Here is an 11,644-nt window from a genome sequence, read left to right as displayed (position 1 = left end):
ATAGAAAGTTTCCAAAAACAACTGAAGAGCCTTTGTTGGACTAATATCCTGGAAACTAACAGCTAATTAAAGTTACATGCTACATTATACCAAAGAGGCTAAATTTGTCTGGAGTTTGGACTAAAGTCTGGGTTTTTACTTTAACATTATGCAGATGTTTCCCAACACAAAAGTTCAGTTTGGATGGCTGAAATCAACAAATGAATAAGTTTACAAAGTTAAACTTCTAGAGTGTTTGTTTAATAATGATCAAATTGTAGCCTCTATTTTGATAATGATTATAAACAATTATGAAAACTGTAAAGTTTAGTCAAACAGACATGCTACAGAAGCAGAAATTGCAAAGAGAGTTTGAGCTAGTTCATACACAGTGCATGCATCACAGTGTTGACATAAGCTAAAGGTCATGATGTTATGGCCAAGAAAGAACAAGTTGCCATTTCTTTGTCAGAACTGTGGAATCAGACTTTGTTTTTGCCAAATTTAACATTTCAGGAAATAAAGAGGTCTTCCCTGGGCAGCAGGTCAGCATAAATTTGCCTGATGTTTGTTACCGTTGCAACAAGTTGCTTCAGGCACTTTGTTTTTCAATTTTGTGGTCATGTTGAGCGGAATGTGACTGCAATTCTTCTCTAAAAGTCTGGTTTTACTAAAAAAAATGTAGAGAACCACTCCTGTCTTGACGTCCAAAGCATTATGGGACTGCATGTGTTTATCCAGATGTTTTGAAATGTTTCTTTTTGAGCTATACTACCTATGCCTGATGACAATTTGTCACGCTCCCTCATGTTTTGGTATGTACATGGTGATCAAATGATATCACAACCGTAGTTTGAGCCAGAAGAAGACATCATCAAACTCAAATAAGGAAGTGTTTGCTGCCCTATTTGTTGTAAATTTCAAGCACATTTATGAATAAATTACTGAGACAGATCACCACAGGCAAAGCAAAAATGCACCAGTGGCCAATAAATGGCATTGTGGAAAGGGCGCCAAACCCTTGTGGTATTGCCAGAGTAATGCTAACAGTAAATAGCTCACCGTCGTGCCCGTTTATGTGAGAAATAATTTACTGTATAAAAAACACTACAAAAGGACCTCTCTAGGATCTGGAAATAGTCAGAAAACAGAGTTGCTAGGTGACGCAACGCTTAGCATCACGACCTCATCAGTGCAGTCATGGGTTCAAGTCCCACATGTGGCCTCACAACTTATCTGGCTCCAGCTCTGTAATAGACTGGTTTCTTATCCAGAAGTACTGTGTGTGTGTGTGTGTGTGTGTGTGTGTGTGTGTGTGTGTGTGTGTGTGTGTGTGTGTGTGTGTGTGTGTGTGTGTGTGTGTATTGCCTTGAGCACTAAAGAATGGTTACAGCAACCCTTACAACTTTATACAGGACAAGCAGGCATAGAAGAAGAAAACAAACAAAGCAACTCATACCTGTGTCATACTCAGGGGTGGAGCAGCAATTTCAAAAGTGGGGGTGTTCTCAGGATAGGGCAACTGTCGACTCCCAATTCAATTAATTTACGAAAACCATGATGAAGCTGTTTTTAAGTCAGTGATTCTCAACATGTGGCTCTTTATGTCTTAATTTTAAATTATTATTACCCAAGAAAATGTTAAATGGGGAAACTTTTTAACACCTTTTTACCTTTTTCTGTGGCCATTTTGCAACTTCTTTTGTTCCCTCCCTCCCTTTTTTTTCCAAAAAATGTGACACTTCTTTAGTTTTTTCAGATTTTAGCTTACTTTTGCCAATAAATAGCCCTTTTTTTGTCGATTTTTGCAAGTTGTTTTTGACACTTTTATCCATTTTTGTCGATTCTTTTACAATTTTTTGCCGCTTTTCATCCAAATAAGCTACCTTTTGCACAATAAATAACACTTGTTTCCTTTTTCCCCTTTATTTTGCCTCTTTTTGTTCAATACTTTTGCTCATTTAAGCTACCTTTTGCCATTACATTAAATTTTTTGTCATTCTTGACTGCTTTTGGTCCATTTTAGTCACTTTTCACTCTTTTCTTGACAGGTTTTTGCAAGTTTTGGACCATTTTTTGCCACCTGTTACTCATTTTTTGTCACTTTACTCATTGCTGTGAACTCTGTTTACCTTCTTGGAACAGCGTCTTTGTCAAATAGCCGACTGTGATTGGCTTGATCACCATTCAATCAATCAAACTGGTCAAATATATAATCAACAATGAATCTCTGTAAATAGTGAGGGGAATGAAGTTTTGTTTTATGAAAGTGCGGGTGTCGCATCCCCCACATCCCCCACATCCCCCAAGGGTGAAATGCACGTGGTCACACTAGTCTGTCTGTGCTTTGCTAGTGATATATTTACTAGAGTTGAACCGGATACTCGACTGTACGGATAAAGCGCTTTTGCGAGTGTTATACGAGTCAATATCTGTGCTTGGATTGAATGAAAATCCTCATTGGATAGCTGACTGTAGCACTGCTCCTTTACACACATACAGATGTGTTGCTGTCTGTGTCCAGATGTGTCCTGCAGCAGCTCGGATGACAGCTCTGTCTCTGCTCAGTCACTCAGGTTTGCGAGTCTTTTCCGTTAACTTTTAGGGTTTCTTCAGCTTCAGGTTTATTTTTAGTTTGGTTTGTACTTACTTATTAAACAGTAGAGTTCTGGTAAACGTGGGTTCGTGCTTGGTAGAATGCGACTCGCGTTGCGTCTCTGCTTGTCAGAAATGTTTTTTTCTTTTTCTTTTTTTACTGTTAGCTGGGTCTAGCTAGTTTTTTTTTTTTTTTTAACCGAGTGTCTGACACTTTCTTGCTGTATTTCTTAAAAAAAATAAAGGTAGTAGTTGTATAAATATTACAAATTAATTAAGTTACACACACACACACACTCATTCTCCCTCTCCCTCTCTTTGCCGGTCATTTTTTTGTTGTAGTCATTGTTGCAAAACTTGTTCTGTAAATAGTTTGTTTGCTATCATGATCAAAACCATTGATCTGAAGCTCAATGCTGATGCTGTCCTGTAAATAGTTTTATAATCAGAAATAAATATAACAATTTCTGATCAACCCATATCAATTGCATGCATAAAATAACATACCGGTTAAAGCCCCGCCTATTTCAAGACAACCCAACCCACTTACAGGTTAAATCCTGACCCACTTCCGGGTTATGCCCCGCCTACTCTGAGTACAGATACAGATCATTAATATGATTAACAGACACAGATAATGCTGTACTTGCTCATCCCTAATATTTACATTGTATGGATCTTTCTTTAACACTTCTAATGCCTTCGAGCCTCCAAGGAAACTAACGTGGCTTGGCCCTTTAAAGAGATCGTACGCTGCTGCTCTTCTGCTGCTGCTGCTGCTGCTACAAGCTCACATGGTAAAGGTGTTCCAGCCTAAAGTGCCAGCAGATGTCTATAAAAGTAAAAAAAGAAGATGCTGGGTGAAGGTAAGGTTTTATGCTACAGCCTAGAGAAGAAAAAAGATCCTTTTCAAGCTGTTTGCTGCATCCAATCTTCCCTCTGGCTGGTTCTTTACTCGCATACAGGCTAAAGAACGAATATTCCTCCAAAGCTAAGAAGAGACCGTTGGAAACAGGAAGTGTTCCCCAGCCCACACCTCATCTGTACTCAGACACTCACGCACACCTCTTTTTTTATATCTTAAAAAGTCCATGTTTATATTCATTGTTTTTGCTGCTGCCTGAGGTTTTTCCCACCACCACCCCTTACCATCCACTCCCATAAAGGCCTACAAAGGAAAAGCCAATTGCTTTTTGGAGATATTCTTAATTGGAGCTTTAATCACAAGTTACATGGCTCTGTTTTAAGGCAAAGTGAAAACTAACTGAGAAGTCAGACCCAGACTTTACAGGGCATGTGTCAAACTCCAGGCCTCTTAGAGCACTGGTTCTCAAAACTTTTTGGGCTCAACCCCCCCCCATTTCAAAATCCCCCCCCTTTTGTACGACTACAACATTTTGCTTAGAAAACTATTTAAAAACAACTCAAAACAAGAGCATAATGATGGAAAAAATAAGTCATAACACACATTTTAAAGAATCTCATTTTGTAAATAAATGGAAAGAAAGTATTTAATGCAGTGGTTTCCAACCTTTTTTGGATCGTGACCCTATTTTGATATCAAAAAAATCTGGCGACCCCAAAGACATGTTTTTTCTAGAGTTAGTTTTTTGTCATGTTTGAGCTCAGATAAAACATTTTTACTGCATTTTAGTTGAAGTGGATTCACAAAGTGAAAGTATAGAAATACAGTTGCTTAAGATGTGTTTTAATTTATTAAAAAAAAGAATAATAATTAAAAGATTCCAAAAATCTGTTCATTTTTCTGAAATTTTAGGCGACTCCATTTAAACTCCAGGTGTCTCCACATGGGGTCCCGACCCCAAGGTTGATTTTGTGGCTCCTGAATAGATGTATTTCTATAGTTTTGATCATTTCTGGTTATATAACGCTGAAGATGGGACCAAGACTGACAATTTATTCATTGATTTTCAACTCTCACTCTCTTTCTCTCTTTCAAGTACTCCCTGTAGTGCCATCACGTACCCCTAGGGGTACACATACCCCCATTTGAGAAACAGTTTTAGAGCATCCAATTAGGCCTGAAGGAGGTAGTAAACAGAAAAAAACATGAATTATTGAGTAAATTACCAAATAATCCAGTTGTAGATATCTCAAATTCACCAATTCAATGAAACTATATTATATTTTGAGGGGCTTGCAGTTTTAATTTGTTCATATCACATGAATGCAGTCATATATCTATATATATATATATATGCAGATTTCAGTGAAAATGCGACACTGTGTAGCTTTTTGTCAACAAATGAACAAAATTAAATGTGTTTAAAAGCTTAATGCAAGTGTTTAAAATGGTAAAAGAGAAAAAAAAAAACAGGGTTTATTTATATATTGTTGGTTAAAAAATAAATGAATAAAATAACATAATATGTAACAAATTCTCTCTTATTTTATTATATGAGAAGTTTTTAGTTAAACTGAGGCTTATTTATATATGCAAAGCATTTAAAGGCCACCAAGGCTAAATATCTGTGTTTTGTGTTAAAGGTCAATTTGACACAGGACGCCTGTCTGTTTTCCATTCATACACTAGGTTTTTACACATTCCATATCCATGTTTTGTGAACATTTTGCAGCATACCATAATGTGTAAAGCTCTGAGGAGTGATTCCCTCCCTGGGCTTTTCATCAAACTACATCTAACTCTAAATTCCCCCCCCCCCCCACAAAAACAAAGAGTTTTGTCTCAATACCTTTGTGTTTTCATAGTTTGGGTTGTTTAGACATTTGATTAGTCTTCCTCATGATTCATCTGTACATCTGTTGCAGCAGGGGCGACTTTTAGGGTTTATTCAGGTTTGTTATATTTTCACATAATAATCTAATCTAGTTGAACTCTTTGTTTGATTTAGAAAAGAACAACTTTTCATATTACGTGACTGAACCATTCAAATGTATCTTTTGACACATCCAGCGGCTTTTTGTTGGGAACCATAGGTTTATAAAATGTTGACTAGTGCAAAGGAGCATCTTCTCATAACAAGCAGTGTTTTGTCTTGAGTGTGTCCTATTCTTCACCCTTCACAATACACTAATGTCTGTACAGCTGATGCTGCACATGTTTGACATGTCAGCCAAAGCTGTAATTAATAATAGCTGACACTAAAGAAGTGGAAATGGCTGAAAACATAGTTTTTAAAACATCGTGGATTGAAAACCACTGCTGGGAATACAAGGAATCAGGAATTCAACATGAGTCAGTGCCTGTAAAAGCTGTAGCAAGGCAGAAATGGACTCAGTTGGTTGAAGACCACCTTCTCAATGATCTTGGCCATGAATGGAAGGTTCAGATTGGTCTATAGTTAGCCAGTATAGAGGGATCCAGTGTTCACTTTTTTAACAGAGGTTTCACAGCAGCTACTTTCAGGGATTTTGGTACGGTGCCTGATTGGAATGAGCAGTTAATTATCTGACACAAATCAGTGACAATTGACTTTACAACAGTTTTAAAGAAGTTTGAGGGTATTGTGTCAAGGCAACACGTTGATGGATTCAGCTGCTGAACCGTCTCCTCTATTGTTTTTGGGTTCACTGTAATAAACTCTAACATTGTAGTTGACTCATCCCTCAGTGGTTGAAGCTGTTCAAGCTTTTTGTGATTTTGCTGGTTTGTTCTGATGTTTGACCTTATCGATTGTATTTTTTAATTGAAATATACAGCACATTCATTGCATTTTCCAGTTGACAGTAATTAAGGGGCTTTCTGATCTGGGGGGTTGTGAGGTTTTCATTTACAGAAAACAATGTGTGAGAGTTGTTGACATTTTTTAGCAATAATTTCAGAAAAACGTTGAATTTACGCAGACTTAATTTGTACAGTTCGAGATGAATTTGGAGTTTTGTTGATCTCCATTTACGCTCAGCTCTTCTACCAAACCAGTATATGGCATGGAAATGACACTTATATCAAAGGTCATTATATTATTTACGCAACTGTTAACTATATAAACACTCTTTACACTGTTATGTTAGGGTTCAGAAAATTTTTATCTACTAAAATGACTGGCAGTTGACAGGCGAAACATGTCAGGAGATAAAACATTTCCTGAAAAACTTTGTCTGAGTAAACAAAACCTTAACATACTATTCAAATTGAAGACAAAGTGAAACTTGCTGGAATTATTAGACGCTACTCTGTTAGTCGCCTTCACCCATTCGCTCACTCATGCACACACATTTTTCCAGTAGTGCTTCATTAATTCATTTCAATCTACACTTTTATTCTCACACACATCAGATTGTAGGGACGTAGTTTGACCCATATTTCATTTCAGACTGACAATATTCAGATGTAGCAACTAAGTGAACAGACCAACAAAAGAAAAGCTTTTTTAGATGATGATGATGCACCTTTTTTAAGTTTGAAGCTCTGGTGGGACCTGTTGTCATATCCCTAAGACCAAGTCTCTAACTGGGTTCCCATTACAGATTTTTGCAAAAAATAAAAACAACGTTTCTAAATATCGACAAAATGTAATTGTGCTTTAAACGTGTTTCTATTGAACGTTGTTTTGGGAAGGAGAATCGTAACTACCGTGAAATCTCATCCCGCGAGACATCGCTGCAAGCAGACGGACACACCTTATAGCACTTCGTATTCCTTTGTTGTTTGACGTCTAATGTGGCAGTAATAATATTTAGGCAGTGGCTATCTGTAGGCATTAATATACCGACATTCTATTCGTACGCAGTGCCCCTCATTGGCCAGTTTAGGTCATGTGACTAACCCTAAACCTTACCCTAAACCTAACCCTAAGACGCTACGTACGTTTACTTCGGTAAACGTACCAATAGCACCGGGGGTTGTCAGTTCAGCAACCGTACCAATAGACACTTTCTAAATTTTAAGTCTAATGCTAAGAAATGTCTTGGTCTACTCTTCTGTTTACATGTAATGCGTCATATTTTCTTTGAGAGTAGTGATCATGTGACCTCACGTCATGTGAACATGTATGTCACATTCTGTGAAGTTTGAAAGCACAAAAACTTTTTTGCGATTTTTGAGTCTTTTTTACAAAATTCAGGTGTTTCCATTACCATATCTTTTTATTGCGCTATTTATATTTTGCACATTTACAAGGGTAATGGAAACGCAGCTAGTGAATGTTTGGTCACTGTAAAGCAAAGTAAAGGAGGTTCTGTCAACCACAGCTCTACATGCACACGGTTCCACCTCTGCATGAAAAGTCACGTCTAACTAAAATCAGGTAAAGCTCTGGAGTTCTGCTGACAGCACATAAGATAAAAGCAAAAATAAAATGTGCAGCACAAGACACTTTTTTATCTTTGCCTAGCTAACACAAAGCACATTCCTCAACATTTGTTGTAGTTTTTGCCACATTTTCATTTATCTTTGCCCTGACACCGTCGGTGTCCACAAAAAAATGGTTGCAGCATCAGTCGATTTCCTGTTGTTGCGATTCAAACAAACAGTTTAGTATCTGACTCATCTGTTTGAACTTTAATCTCCTCAGCACTAACACACTCGCACACACGTAGTCTTTGGGAAAAACAAAAACAGAAAGCAGATCTACGAGGTCAGAACTTTTTATGTTTGCAGTCCAACTTCTTTGTTTTTATAATTTGGTTTTGAATGTCAATAGGAGCGCACGAAAAGCCTTTTTTCTTCTTGGCTTTAGTGACTCACTCTGATAAACCATGAGGCAGCGACTCCATTAGATGTCTAAAGGTGATGTGCTGACAGGAATTATGAGTCAAGACAACCCCACAAACTCAAACAGTTGCTAAACAATCTTTGCTTCGTGGCACCAACAACTTTAACATAAGGTCTGACACTCTTTTTATGCACGTAAGTGGTAAGTGTAAAACTAGTATTCAAATGTATTTATAGAGACCAAGGCTTCCAAGCAGACTTCTGTAAGACATTACACTTTTCAAAGGTAGAAAATATGACAAAGTAGTAGAGTGGAATGACCAGGGATGGACTGGCCATTTGGCATACCGGGCATCGTGCCGGTGGGCCGTGGACCGAAGTGAGCCAGTCCACTACATTTTTTTTTATTTGTTTTTTGACGAGCAAGTGGAGGCCGACATGGTAACAGGTGGCCAAAAATGGTCCAAAAGTGGCAACATCATGGCAAGGAAAGAGAGAAAAGTGACGAAAATGTGCCAAAAGCAGTCAAGAGTGGCCAAAAAATTGACAAAAAATAGCAAAGGGTATAGCTTAAATGGGCAAAATGTGGAAAAAAAATAATGAAAAAGGGCAAAAATGTGGAACAAAAACATGCAAAAAGTAGGGAAGGAAACAAGTGGTATTTATTGGCTAAAAGTTAGCTTATTTGGATGAAAAGTGGCCAAAAAAATAAAAGGACAATAATTCAATAAAAGTGTCAAAAAAAAACTTGCAAAAACTGACAAAAATAGGAGAAAAAAAAGGGATATTTATTGGCAAAAGGAAGCTAAAGTCCTTTAAAAAAGTGTCAGAACCTTTTGAAAAGGGGCATAAATAGGACAAAGGAAGTTGCAAAATGGCCAAAGGAAATACTGTAGGTAAAAAGTTTCCCCTTTTTGAGGTTTTCTGAGGGAATAATAATTAAAATTAAGATGTAAAAAACCACATGTTGAGCATCTCTGACTTAATAACATGGTGTCACTGAATATGCTGATAATGTAGTGGGCTGGACTGGACAGAAAATACCAGGGCTGAATTTTTGTCCCAGTCCACCACTGGGAATAGCTCACTTCCTTCACAACAAATGGATTTTGGATTGTCACTAAGGAATATGTCTAAAACAGATGATACACGTGACACAGACAGCCTGTTCTCTCTGACAAAAAGCTGCTTGATGGATAAAGCAATGTACCTGGATAATAGAAAATCTAATTGCACAAAGTGCATGTGTGAGTTTTTACATGTAAATCATTCATAAGGTTGAAAATATTTCCTTGTTACGAGTCCAGACAAGTGACACGTGCTGTAAATATTTTCCTGGCTTGGCGTCTTCACAAGATTGAAGCTTGTTTATCCTCAGAGGAGGAAAATGGTGAAATCCAAATGACTTTTCAAAACAGTAACACACGAGCGTGAAGCTGAAAGGATGCTTTTGGCTTCAGGGCCAATAATAAGCCTGTTTAGACTTTGGTCAGGAAGAAGCTGTCGTTACATCCAAAACACTAACTCTAATTAAGACAAAGCTGCAAATCTTAAGACGTGTAAACTCATCCGTTTTTGGGAATCAGCTATTATTTCATCACATATTGATATGCTGTCTCTATGTATTTATTTATACATGTACATACAGCATTGGTTTGTTACCTGCACTACAGTAAACATTGCCCTTTCAAAAAAAAAATGGCAACAATGCTTTCAGGAGATTCTTCTGGGAACATTAGCATTATTAATTTATTATTGAAACTTAAACAAACACCTATTCTCTATTTAATATTGTCTGCATTAAAACCTTTCAAATGTGATGAAAATTATCCATATCTTGTTACATTATTGTGATTCCTTGCTGTTTTTGTTTTATTATGAAAGAATTCAAAGGCAATTTCATTTTTTTTTTTTTTTTCAATTTTTTCATAAATTGACCTGTTCATGCAAAGTTATGGAAAACAATAAAACCTTAAAATACCAAAACATTTGCAGCAATCCCTCAATCTCCTCATTGCCAGATATTGACAGTTATCTGGTTTCATTTTATGCTTAGTCACTTGTACCAATTAAATTAGGAAGTCATAAAATAAAAATAAAATTATTTGAATGATAAACATTGAATGGGTTCAAGGATAATAGGAGGGGTAAACAGAGTTTAGTTATGCGTCTCTGTGTCAGGGACTTTGTTTTGTTTTACCTATTGTGCTTTATCTAAAAAATATAAAACACATGATTTACTTCTAAACCCTTTGATTCTTTTGTTTAATTTATTCCTGGGTTACTTCGCCAATACCGTTCAGCAAGTAACAACTGTGGGTTTATTTTATTTTAAAACATAAATTGAAAAAAAACTGAATACATCTGTAAAATGTTGAAGTCAATTGAAATTAATATAGCACATAAATGTTTCCTTTTCTTCAAGTGATGGATAACTTGATGAAAACCCATATATTCATTTCAAAGACAGAACTGTGCATGTGACACATCTGGAATTTAACTTATTGACTTTAAAAAATGAGCGGACAAAAAGGAAGCAGTTTTTACTTTTTATTTTGCCGTTCTTCTGCTTGAAACTGATCATAGACGTGACAGTTTCATTGTGGAATGTTTTTCAATTTCTTGGTGTATTTATTTATTTTTTTCCAAAAGCTCCCTTCACATTTTCCCAGACCAGAGAAGAATCAATGACAAAACCAGAGAGCAGGAATATTTTTGCATTTTACAAAAATAAAATAGCAACGGTAAAAAAAAAAGTGTCATCTTTGGTCCTGCATTGACAAAAAGAAGCAACAAAGAATAATAAAAATGCTGAAACCAAATTATTAAGCATGAAATGTAAAGGTGAACCAACATTAACCGAAATAATTTCACCCACTAGTGTACAAAGAGACGTGCTGAGTCAGCACTTTATTTTTGCCCTATCGTAAACCTTTAGTCAGCTAAAATTCCACCGTGGAGCACTTACAAAAATAAATCCCACAACAGCCCACAAACCCACCACCGCTGAGAGACGCTGCTCCGTCATCAATTTAAATCAACGTCTCCTCACAAAGTGTGTCAAGCTATCACCACTTGAAGTAACGCTTGTAAATGTGATGTAGCCTCCATATAAACAACGAAGAGTGACGTAGCGCTAAAGATAGGCTTTAATAAACCACAAGTTGCTGTAAAAGGCATTTTATTACAATGCTGCTATTTAAAAGGGTTGTTCTCAAGTAGTAATATTCTCAGTTGAACGTGGAAACATTTTATTAAGCTATAATCAGGGTTGGGGTCAATTGTAATTGTAATTACATAATGGATTTTAAAAATCTGTTGCAGTCGTAATTGTAAGTAAATTGTAATTGAGTTCAGATAATTGTCAGTGTAATTGTAATTGCCATGAAAATTGTGTAAAAAATGTCCATTATAATTCAACACAAAGCTGAGGAA

Source organism: Gouania willdenowi, chromosome 6, assembly GCF_900634775.1.
Source record: "Gouania willdenowi chromosome 6, fGouWil2.1, whole genome shotgun sequence".
NCBI classification, from domain to species: domain Eukaryota; kingdom Metazoa; phylum Chordata; class Actinopteri; order Blenniiformes; family Gobiesocidae; genus Gouania; species Gouania willdenowi.
Note: the sequence above shows the minus strand (reverse complement) of the source record.